Source organism: Phodopus roborovskii, unplaced genomic scaffold, assembly GCF_943737965.1.
Source record: "Phodopus roborovskii unplaced genomic scaffold, PHOROB, whole genome shotgun sequence".
In the NCBI taxonomy this organism is placed as follows: Eukaryota; Metazoa; Chordata; class Mammalia; order Rodentia; family Cricetidae; genus Phodopus; species Phodopus roborovskii.
The window spans coordinates 2,254,160-2,266,506 of NW_026125540.1; positions in this window are offsets into that span (position 1 = coordinate 2,254,160).

Consider the following 12,347-nt stretch of genomic DNA (forward strand, 5'->3'; position numbering starts at 1 on the left):
ATGATTTCCATCTAGAATACATAAGCACTAAGGTGTGCAAACACATGCTACAATGCAGCATTCTGAGCAAGAAACTACATCTCCTCCCTTCTAAATCTATGGCCAGTTCCACATACTAAGATCTTTTATCCCTATAGGAACTTTCTTAACAGGGAAATTTCAAGAACAGGGAATGAAAATGAAACAACCAATTAATTATGTAATAAGAAAAACAAAACATGGGCAAAATTAGTTATTGAAGCAATTTACAAGTAAGGTAGTCCAAATATACAGAGATGTGTGAAATGTATTTGAATTGAAGAAAAATATCAGAAGCATGAACAGAAGTTATTTTTGTTTTTACTATTCACATAAGTATGGGCAACAAAATATATGAAAATGATTTCATATATATATATGTTTTATATCTGTTTATATAAACATGTGTGTGTATGTTTGTCTTATTTATAATTGAGGAATATTCATGGCACACTCTTTAAGTCTCACCTGTATGGCTTCCTAAACATTAAATGTAGAAGATGACCTCTAATATGGATGGGGGATAACTTAGAAAGTATCAACAAAATACAGAGATCTAAAGTCAACTAGGGACTGCTAAGGGTAAGAAAAGTAAACTTCCATAGGGAAGTGCAAACCTATTGATTACCCTATATAGAATGGTCAGCCATGTGAACATATATATATAATTGAACAAGTTGGTTATATTTATTTAGAAAATATATATCTAGTTAGATATGTGTATATATGTGTCAAAATAAATAAAAATGATAGGAGGTCATCAGTTTGTAAAAAAGCAAATAACAGGATAACATTGGAGTGTTGGGGTAGTAAAAGAAATAAAGATATGATATAGTTATAAAATAATTTAAACATCCCTCAGATGTTTAAAAAATGAATAAAAGTTTATGGAGAGTGTTTTGCTAGTTTTTACTGATTTTGTCTTTCAATTTAAGGTACAATGTATTCATATACACTGCCATAGTGCTGGGTTTGTTGTTGTTCCTTGATTTGGATTTTGATTAATTTGAGGTTCTATTTAGTTGAAGATTCATCACTAAAGCTGAGTCTTTTAATGTCCCCTTGGTTAGTGTCCTAATGAAAAAAGGAGAAAGCTACCATATGTAGGAGATGGCCAAAATCACACATGTTCCCAGCTCTGCATTTGCATCGCATGCCTGGAAAACATCTCCCTTAAGAAAACAGAATCAAACTTTCACTATGAGACATCTTCTAATGCAGTCTAGGGGATTCTGAAAAATGCAGAGAAATAAGTTTTAATATTAGCACAGACATTTATGATCCTTGGGACAAAGAGGAAAACAAATCATTGTGTGAAAAAAAAAAAAAAGTCTTCAAAAGAATTCTCAATAGAGGAAATCAAAAAGGCTGAAAGACACTTAAGATAGTGCTCAACAACCTTAGCTATCAGGAAATGCAAATCAAAACAACTTTTACATACCATCTTACTCCTGCCAGAATGAATAAAATTAGAAACACCAATGACAACTTATGCTGGAGAGGATGTGGAGAAAGTGAAACACTCCTCCACTGATGGTGGGAGTGCAAACTCATACAGCCATTTTGGAGATCAGTATGGTGGTTCCTCAGGAAAATGGGAATTGCTTTACCACAGGACCTGGCAATACCCCTCTTAGGTATATACCCAAATGGTCCACATCCTTGCAACAAAGACATCTGTTCTACTGTGTTCATAGCAGCACTATTTGTAATAGCTAGAACCTGGAAGCAACCTAAATGCTCCTCAACTGAAGAATGGATAAAGAGTGGCACATGTAAACAATAGAATACTACTCTGCAGAAAACAATAATGGAATCTTGAAATTCACAGGCAAGTGGATAGCACATGAAGAAACCATCCTGAATGAGGTAACCTGGTCACACAAAGAGGAACATGGTATGTACTCACTCATATATTGCTTTTAGACCTAGAGCAAAGGATCACCAGCCTATAATTAACTAAGCCAGAGGAACAAAGATAGAAGGTGTATTCTAAGAGATTCATATAAAGTCCCTCACAGAAGGGGGAAGATACAAGTCACCCAGTGCAAAAGGGAAGTGGGGGAGGGCAGTGAATGGAAAGAGAAGTAGGAGAAAGAGAAGGATAGGAGAGGAAGGCACGTGTGACTAGAAAGATTGAGTCAGGGTAGGAATAGAAGACAATTTTACCAAAAGCAATGTATGGATTCAATGCAATCCCTATCAAAATCCCAGCACAATTATTCACATATCTTGAAAGAATAATATTCAACTTTATATGGAAAAATAAAAAACTCATGATAGCCCAAACAACCCTGTATGATAAAGGAACTTCTAGAGGCATCAACATCCCTCACTTCAAGCTCTACTATAGAACTATAGTATGAAAATGGCTTATTATTGGCACAAAAAAAGACAGGTAGCTCAATGGAAATGAAAACCCTGATATTAGTCCACACTGCTATGACCACATGATTTTAGACAAAGATACTGATTTAGTTATTAAAGGACAGAAATAAGTAAGTGCAACAGAGAATATTTATCTTCAAAGCTGTAAGCCCTCTTAGAACTTCATTCAAGATGATGATAATGTACTTGAAAGCTTCATTTTCTGTTTCCTCCTTTCTTACTTTCCTTTCTTCTTTCTCTCTTCTTCTTTATTTTTCTCATTCCTTCCCTACCCCTTCACCCTTTCTTCCTTTTTTTCATTCTTTCCATAGGCTGGAAAAAAAGAATTGTACTATGACAGTGCAGTTGAATCTGTTGTTACTTATATTTTGTAAAATTAATTTTGTGAAAATTTCCTACAAAGTACTTTGATCTCATTGACCTTCAAACCTCACCCTATCTCCTTCCAGACTACACTGTACCTTCCTATTTCCTCAATTTTGTTTTTTTTTTATTTTTTTAATTTATTTTATATAACCAAGTCCATTTAAATGAAAACAAACATTTATAGACAATATTTGGGAATTTGGGAGTCATTCTATCCAAACTACTTCCTGCTGGTAAGGGGCACTGTCTTGGGGAATTCTAGGAAGATGCAGATATCCTGGCTGTGGTCTGTAAGGCTGCTTTATCCAGCTGTTTTGAATGTAGGAGCACCTGGTACTTTGTTTCAGGCTGACTGGCTTGATCAAACCACATTAGTCTGGAAGGAATCCACAGCTTTTCATTTTCAGGGGAAACAACAATATAAATCCTTTTCCCCAGTAACTCATCCTTGAACTTAAAATTTTGGAGTCAAAGCATTGTTTTTTTATATATAATTTATTATTTTACATGCCCATTCCAGTTCCCTCTCTCTCCCTTCCTCCCTCCCTTCCTTCCTCCCTTTTACCCTCTCTGCCCTCTCACATGCACTCTAACCATCCTCCCCTCCCAGCCCTCCACCTGAAATCCATATGTAGGGGAATGCATTCCCATTGGGGTCATGTAGATCTGACAGGTCATGTGAAGTAGGGACTAGGGCTTCTCTCCTCTCTCTAGATTAAGGCAGTTAAGCATCCATGGGGGATGTGTTTCCAAGGTTTTTTGTGCACCAGGGATATATCCTGGCTACACTGTCTGAGGTCCCTAAGATTGCTCAGTCCTTCTGGCTGAGACCCATATTTAGGGGGGGGGGGCTGAGTCAGTTCCATGCTGGCTTCCCAGCTATCAATCTGGTGGCCCATTAGCTCCTCCTTGTTCAGGTAAGCTGCCTCTATGTGTTTCTGCTGCCTGGTCTTTTCCTCTCCATCTGCATCTGGGTTCTAGTTCAACTCAGTGTTTACGTATGGGTGTTTGCTCATGTTTCCAACAGGCATAAATAGAGGGTTCCATGGATAAGTTAGTTGTTGATCTCACTATCTGGGAAGGGCATTTATGGTACCCTTTCCATGGATGCTCAAGTTGTTAGTGGGAGGCAGTCTTGTAGGTCTCTAGACCTTTCTTTGTGTTCAATTATATCTTCAAACCAATATTGGCTTCCTCTTTCATGTTCTTTCTCTCCCTCCCTCCCTATTTCTTTCTTTCTGTGTATGTCTCTCTCTCTCTCTCTCTCTCTCTCTCTCTCTCTCTCAGCCTGTTTCTATCACTCTCTCTCACTCCTGTCTTCCATTCCTAACCAGGCTTAATCTTCCTAGTCTCATGTGTTTTCCTTTCCTCCCCCTCATTTCCTCCTAATTCTCTCTTCATTCGCTGCACCTCCCAATTCCCCTGTACTCTGGGGGACTTATCCCTTCCCAGTTCTGTGAGGGACTTTAAATGAATCTCTTAGAACACACCTTGTATCCTACTTCCTCTGGTGGTGTGAATTACAGGCTGGTGATCCTTTGATCTAGGTCTAAAATCCATATATGAGTGAGTACATACTGTGTTCCTCTTTTTGTGACTGGGTTACCTCATTCAGGATGGTTTCTTCAAGTGCCCTACACTTTACTGCGAATTTCAAGATACCACTATTTTTTTTTTTTCTGCAGAGTAGTATTACATTGTGCAGATTGCCACATCTTCATTGTCCATTCTTCAGTTGGGGGGCATCTAGGTTGCTTTCAGGTTCTTGTTATTACAAATAGTGTTGCTATGAACATAGTTGAACAGATGTCTTTGTTGCATGGATGTGGATCATTTGGGTAAATGCCTAAGAGGGGGATTGCATGATCCTGGGGTAAAGTAATTCCCATTTTCCTGAGGAACCACCATACTGATCTCCAAAATGGTTGTATGAGTTTGCACTCCAACCAGCACTGGAGAAGTGTTCCTATTTCTCCACATCCTCTCCAGCATTAGTCATCATTGGTGTTTCTAATTTTAGCCATTCTGGCAGGAATAAGATGGTATCCAAAGTTGTTTTGATTTGCATTTTCCTGATAGCTAAGGATGTTAAGTACTTTCTTAAGTGTCTTTCAGCCTTTTTGTTTTCCGCTATAGAGAATTATTTCTTCAGTTCTGTGCCCCAAGTTTTAATAGGGTTATTGATGTTTTGATGACAAGTTCTTGAGTTCTTTGTATATTTTGGAGATCAACCCTTTGTCGGGTATAGGATTGGCGAAAATCTTGTCCCAGTCTGTGGGGTGCCCTTTGGTCTTGTCGATTGTGTCCTTTGCCTTACAGAAGCTTCTAAGTTTGAAGAGGTCCCATTTATTAATTGTTGATCTCAGTGTCTGTACCCCTGTAGTTATGTTCAGGAAGCAGTCTACTATACCAATCTGTTCAAGGGTACCTCCTACTTTCTTTTCTAAGAGGTTCAATGTGGATGGATTGATGTTGAGGTCTTTGATCCATTTGGACTTGAGTTTTGTGCATGGCGACAGACATGGGTCTATCTGCAATCTTCTACACACCCTCATCCAATTGTACCAGCACCATTTGTTGAAGATGCTGTCCTTACCCCATTGTATAATTTTAGCTGTTTTGTCAAAAATCAGTTGTTCATAGGTGTGTGGGTTAATATCAGGATTTTCAATTCGATTCCAATGGTCTACCTGACTGTTTTTGTGCCAATACCAGGCTGTTTTCAGAACTATAGCTCTGTAGTAGAGCTTAAAGTCAGGTGATGCTTCCTGAAGTTCTTTTATTGTATAGTGTTGTTTTGGCTATCCTGGGTCTTTGTTTTTCCATATAAAGTTGTTTATTATCCTTTCAAGGTCGATGAAAAATTGTGGTGTGATTTTTAATGGGTATTGCATTGAATTTGTAGATAGCTTTTGGCAAGATTGCCTTTTTGTACTATGTTAATCCTACCTATCCAAGATCATGGGAGATCTTTCCATTTTCTGGTATCTTCTTTAATTCCTTTATTTAGAGCCACAAGGTTCTTATTATATTGGTCTTTTACTTGTTTCTAAGCACTGTACCAAGGTACTTTATGTTGCTTGTTGCTATTGTAAAGGGTGGTATTTCTCTGATTTTTTTCTCTGTCTTTGTTCATCTGAAAAAAGTAGGGCTACTGATTTTTTTTGAGTTTATCTTGTATCCTGCTAGTTTGCTGAAGGTGTTTATCAGCTGTAGGAGTTCCCTGGTAGAGGTTTTTTGGGTCACTTATGTAAACTATCATATCACCTGAAAATAGAGTCAGTTTGACTTCTTCCTTTCCAATTTGATCCCCTTGATCTCCTTTTGTTGTCTTATAGCTTTAGCTAGAACTTCTAGTACGATATTGAAGAGATATGGAGAGAGAGGACAGCCTTTTCTTGTTCCTGATTTTAGAGGAATTGGCTTAAGTTTCTCTCCATTCAGTTTGATGTTGGCAGTTGGTTTGTTGTATATTGCTCTTATTATGTTTAGGTATGTTAATGTTATCCCTGACCTCTCCAAGACCTTTATCATGAAAGGGTGTTGAATTTTGTCGAAGGCTTTTTCAGCATCTAGGGAGATAATCATATGGTTTTTCTTATTCCATTTGTTTATTTGGTGGTTCATGTTGATAGATTTTCATATGTTAAACCAGCCCTTCCATCCAGGGATGAAGCCTACTTGGTCATGGTGGATGATTTCTCTGATGTATTCTTCAATTAGGCTTGACAGTATTTTATTGAGTATTTTTCATGGATGTTCATCAGGGATATTTGTCTGTAGTTCTCTTTCTTAGTTATGTCTTTGTGAGGCTTAGGTACCAAGGTTATTTTGGACTCATAAAAAGAGTTTGGCAATGAACCTTCTGTTTCTATTTTGTGGAAGAGTTTGCAGAGTAGTGGTATTAGTTCTTCCTTGAATGTCTGGTAGAATTCTGGGCTGAATCCATCTGGCCCAGGACTTTTTTTGGTTGGAAGGCTTTCCATGGATGCTTCTATTTCATCGCGGGTTATATTTTCATTTCTTCCACTTTTTTGTTTGTTTTTTCCTTCATTTCTTTAAGAGATTTTCTCACATCGTCTTTGAGGGCCTCTATCATTTTTATGATGGTAATTTTGAAGTAGTTCTCTTCTGCTTCCTCTACTTTGATGTTGTGTTCTCTTCTAGTTGGTATAGATTCCCTAGATTCTGGTGGTGTCATGTTTGTCTTTCTGTTGTTAGGTGTATTCTTGTATTTCTGTCTTCCCATAGCTTCTTCCATTATGTGTTGTTGGGGTCTCCCCCTCTCTCTATGGTACTTCCCTGGTGGGCTTTTGTGGGTCAGAGATTCAATATCTGTAACTCTGTGTGGTCCAAGCTCTATAGAAGGTCTCTCCACTGACAGTGACCCAGGGTTGGGTTGAGGGATAAGGATCCAGTAGAAGATGCCTCTAGCCAATGTCTTTAGCCAATGGCTGATGGAAGAGTACAAAGGCTGAGCTGAAAAGTAGGAAGTTTCTGCATGATAGTGGGATCTCACTGGAAACTGTCACTCTCCTGCTCAGGCCTCTTTCTTCAGCAAAGGCTTGCTTTGGGGGTCAAGGTTCTTGCAGGTAATAACTCAGAGTGGACCTGCAGAGATAGGCGGCTCTCTGGGAGGGGCCCGGCAATCCAGCAGAGGACTTGAAGTGGGGTCAAAGACCAAGTAGGTGGAAATTATGTGTGGTCCCACATGAATAGGCAAGTCTCCTTTGTTCAGAGTTGCTCTGAGAAGTCTCCTAAGTAGTGTGGACTGTTGGCTCCACCCTCTGTCCCAGTGCTCAACCAGAACAGAGTGACAGTGGGCAGGGTAGGGCACAGTGTAGGGGGTGTAGACTCACGGTGTGGATGGGTGGGGGTGTATCAGAACTCCACAGGTGCTCTCGATGGGGACAGGACACAGGAGCAGTGGGCTCAGGGGCCAACCCAGGGAGTTTGGGGTCAGGGGAGAGGTTGTAGGGGAAAGGCTGCCCCAATTGGAACCAGACTCACCTGTAGCCAATGGCTGGTAGAAGAGAACAAAAGCCCCCTTTTTTATATACCAGTTTGTTTATTATAAACATTGAGTACAGTTAATATGAGCCACATACTTTGGGTTCAAGACAACTCATTATAGTATGGTTGATAATAAATGTCTATTCTCTTGAAAATAAGTGGCCCTCTATCCCACCAGCCATATCTTCTGGAAGAGAAGAGCTTAAATGAGCACATTCTCTTCCCGGAGTTTTGACTGATTTAATTCTTAAGTTTTGTGTATGTTCGCACCACTGCTATGAGAAAATATTTCCAACATTATTCATTGTTTCTCTTTATAACTTGATGGTACAACCATATTGATGAATTACAGCACATGGAGAAATCAAACTGGTACTGACTTGGAAGTTTCATCCATACTGGCTAGATTTCTTGGTGCTGTGGATGTTATGTATTCTAACTACTATGGAAGAAAAGTAATTATCAGTTATAACCAGCTATAAATGCTGAGACCTAGAATATCAACTGTCCTAGCAAGATATGCTACTTATAAACATTGGCCTAAATGCTTTCAGATATCCAACCATTTTCTAAGTGAATTAAATCTCACCAAGAACATATGGCTAAATAAAAGTAAAAATAAAAAAAGTAGGCTAAAAAAATAAAAAAAGTAGGCTAAGTAAAATCAACTATTATTATGTTAAATGAACAGTTTTAAATGCACATTTATTATTTATTATTTATTATAATGAGTATAGTTCTCATCCCTTCTCATGAAGCTTCTTTTTGCAGGAGATGATGATTAACACAGAGATCCATAATTGATCAATATAACGTGGATATATTAAGAGACTTCAGAATGCTGAGCACAAAATGAGATGTCTAAGTCACATTTCCACTTAGTTGGCTGAATGAGTGTCCTTACAGAAGTGGAAAGAGACTGACTGTAAAGGCCATAAGTAGTAGAAGATTACAAAATAATCATTTTAAGGACTTCTTTTAAATGTTAAGGATATGAATATTTGCATAATATATATGTATGTATGTATGTATATATGTATTGCCTAATGCCTAGTGCATAAGATTCCAGACAAGGTATTTAAACCCCTAAACTAATTTATGCAATTATGGTCTACTATATGATTGCTTGGAACTGAAACTAGGTCCTCTGCATGAACAGCAAGTCTCTTCATTTGTTGAGCTGTCCTCCAACACCAAATTATATTTACTTTTGCTTTCTACTACCTATACTTGCTGAGACTTTAAAAGATCATCATAATATATATCACAGTTATCAGTTTAGGCATTTATCATAATATCAGTACCTGTTTATATATGATTGCACTCATACACACATGCACATGTACACATCTATTTCATGTGTACATGTATCTGTTATTTTAAGTTCATCATATTAGAAACTTTTTCAACTTTTTTATGCTTCCTTTTTATAAGAAAATTTGTGTTTTAGACAAGGTCTTGCATTTCTTGATCATTGAGCAATCATTTTAAGGCTCAACATGATTTTTCATTTTGATGAAAAAGCCATATCCCAGCCTTATGATCTTTTTATCTTATGTCCGGTTCTTTTGTTGATATAAAGGAAACTGCCTTCAATTTGTTCATGTGACTTTATTTTTTTCATCTTCTTTACTGTGTATAGAATCATAGCAAAAAATAGACCCTGAATAAACCATTTTACCACATAATTAGTGCTTAATAAATACTGCTTGTATGCACACACACACAATAACATAAATGATTTTAATTGGGGCAATTTTTTAGAAAATATTTTGTTGTATATGATTCAAACATATTTGGGAGAGTTTTAAATTTGGTTTAATAAAAAGCATCTTCTTACTTTTTTTTGCTCTTGTCTTTCTTTTATCATATTAATTTTTGTCCCGTTATGCTAAAAATCAAAACAAACAAAATTTACAGCAACAATCCAGTATTTCAGAAACCACTCAATTATATACTCAATTATATAATGAATTATGTTTGCATTTTACATATTGTTTCCTTACTAATCACTTACATAAACTTACAGGATTAATATATCCCCATTGATTTTCATTTTTAATTTTTTTTTCTCCAATATGAGGTTGATTTTATTTGCTTTCCTTTATATACTTCTCATTCTCAGGACTCGACATTATTCAAGAATAATTATAGTTCTGGTACTCTTGTTTCTCAGAGAACATAATACTGAGTTTGCTACTGAAAACAAATAAGCAACAAATCTGCAGTAATTACAAAGTAGTAGAACAATGCAAGAGTAGTTAAAGATTGATTTTGTTTTCATTGTACATATCTCCATAGGAAATACAAAGATATTATCTATTGTAGTCTCAGCTAATAACATCTCTTCCCCATGTTGCTACTTAGGTATTTTTTCTTCATTATGAAATGAGAAAAGATAGCTTTGAGATGAAGAAACTGTTTAAAACAATGATATTTTAATGCAGTACTCTACAGGCAGAGGGATGAAAACACACAATGATTCTGGTTCTTTAGAGAACTAATATACATGATAATAAAGCACAGCAGTATCCTCTATCTCTCATCAAAATTAAGTTCTGGTCAAAGCCAATTTCACTACTCCTATTAAAATATGTTACAAGTTTGGAAAGGATAGAATGACAAAATTATGCATTATGCCTCTGCTAAGAAAGATGATTTTTATTCTCATTTTACATTTTGTATAAAATGAGGGAGTCAAACACCATATGTAAAATAAACACTTCAAAGAAAATGATATGATTTAAAAGTGGCATGAAGAAAGCTTACACCGGCAGGACAATGCCAGTTCCCCCTGGATTTTAAGCCCCAGCTCATGTATGCATACTCATCCTCTTGAAAGATTTGATATTTTGAACAAACTTGCAGCCATTTTGGCATGTGTATTTCATCTGTCTTGATTCCTTTCTCACCTTATTTGTGTTATGTGGTAGACCAGCCATGTGTATGTATGAACCACTGAGATAATTAAATTTGCTTTCTGAAGTATAGCTTTTTAATTAACTTTACACAAGTTCTTACTGTGTAAAAATAATGGAAGTTTGAAACACAAAAATAAATTCACTTAATGCTCTTTTAGTCTATGTGCAATTACTATAAATTCTGTAATTTTTGTTAATTCTGTATTTAAAGAATCAGTAAAAAATACATTATTTGTAAAGACTTTATTACATTAATAAAACTGCTATGTGATCATCTATAGTTATCAGTAAAAATGAAATTCTATATATTAACAAATAATGCTAAAATATAAGGTATGACATTGCAAAATGATCCAGTATTTAACACCAAGTTTTAATGAATAAAATAATGTTTTTTCAGAGTTGCTATTCTGTTGGCCCAGTAACAATGAACTGTGAATCTGCTGCCATAAATAGGTTTTGAATGATATCAATGCACACTAATGCCTAATCAACAGGATGAGCATTGTAGGTTTAAAGCATTTGTTATCTTTTCTGGTGATAATACTATATCCTGTGATTCTACAGTAGCTCCTTCATTTGTTTCAGATTCAATCTGGAATTTTTAAAGAGAGATTTGTGTTTTGTCATGTATATGAGGAAATGCCTTGACTGATGGCTGAGGTGGGAGAGCCAAGTCCACTGCAGGCAGTACCCTTCACATTTAAATGAGCCTGAGCTGATAAGAAAGCTTCCTGAGAGCAAGCTAGCTTCAGAACAAGGCAGGAGACAATATTGCTCATATTGCTCAATGGGTTCTTTTTGAGTTTACAGCTTGAACTCTTGCCACAACTTTACTCAGTGAGAATTGTGATTTGGAAATTTCAGCTAAAATAAAACATTTTGTCCATTAGGTTACTTTTGACCATGGTGTTTGTCAGAGTGACAGAGGCAATCCTGAACACTTGAAATCTGTCCTCAATTCAAAGATTTGAGAAAAAAATGGAGACTGTCATACCAACTTAAAATTAAAAATGGAGTAGATCTTTGACAAAATTTCTTAAGAATTGGGTAACTTAAACCATGCAAATTAAAGACATGTATGATAAAAAGAAGGGTTTTAATTTTAATACAGTAAAATGTATAACAAAAAAGGTATCAAATAAGTACTATAGTTAGCAATATTTAGTCCAAAAACACTATCAGGAATTAAAGAAAATGTTCTCTCATCTATCCTATCTTTGTGAGTCTAATGTCTTATATATAACATATCTTTAATTCTAAATAAGGAAATCTATAACAATAACTATCTGTCTTGAACTCCATCAAAGACCTCAGAAGGATAATATATAAATTATAGAAATGACAAAACCAACTCACTGTCTGGTAAGTCACCTGAAGTGTATCTGTAATGTTCCTTCTTCAGCTTATAGACCATAGTGTATCTGGCAGGCTCCTCCACAAAGTAAGAAATTTTAAACTGTCCACCTGTATTGGCAGTTTGTCAGTAACTTTTCTCCTCGTTCTGCAGAATGTTTGGTAGACACTTCCATGAACCAGGAACCCTGTAGCAATGTCCATTTTGTTTCAGCAATCAATTTCCTGTGGGTCCTGCCTGTCTAGTTTATACAGCATAAAGTCAAACAGTCCAGACAAGAGCAG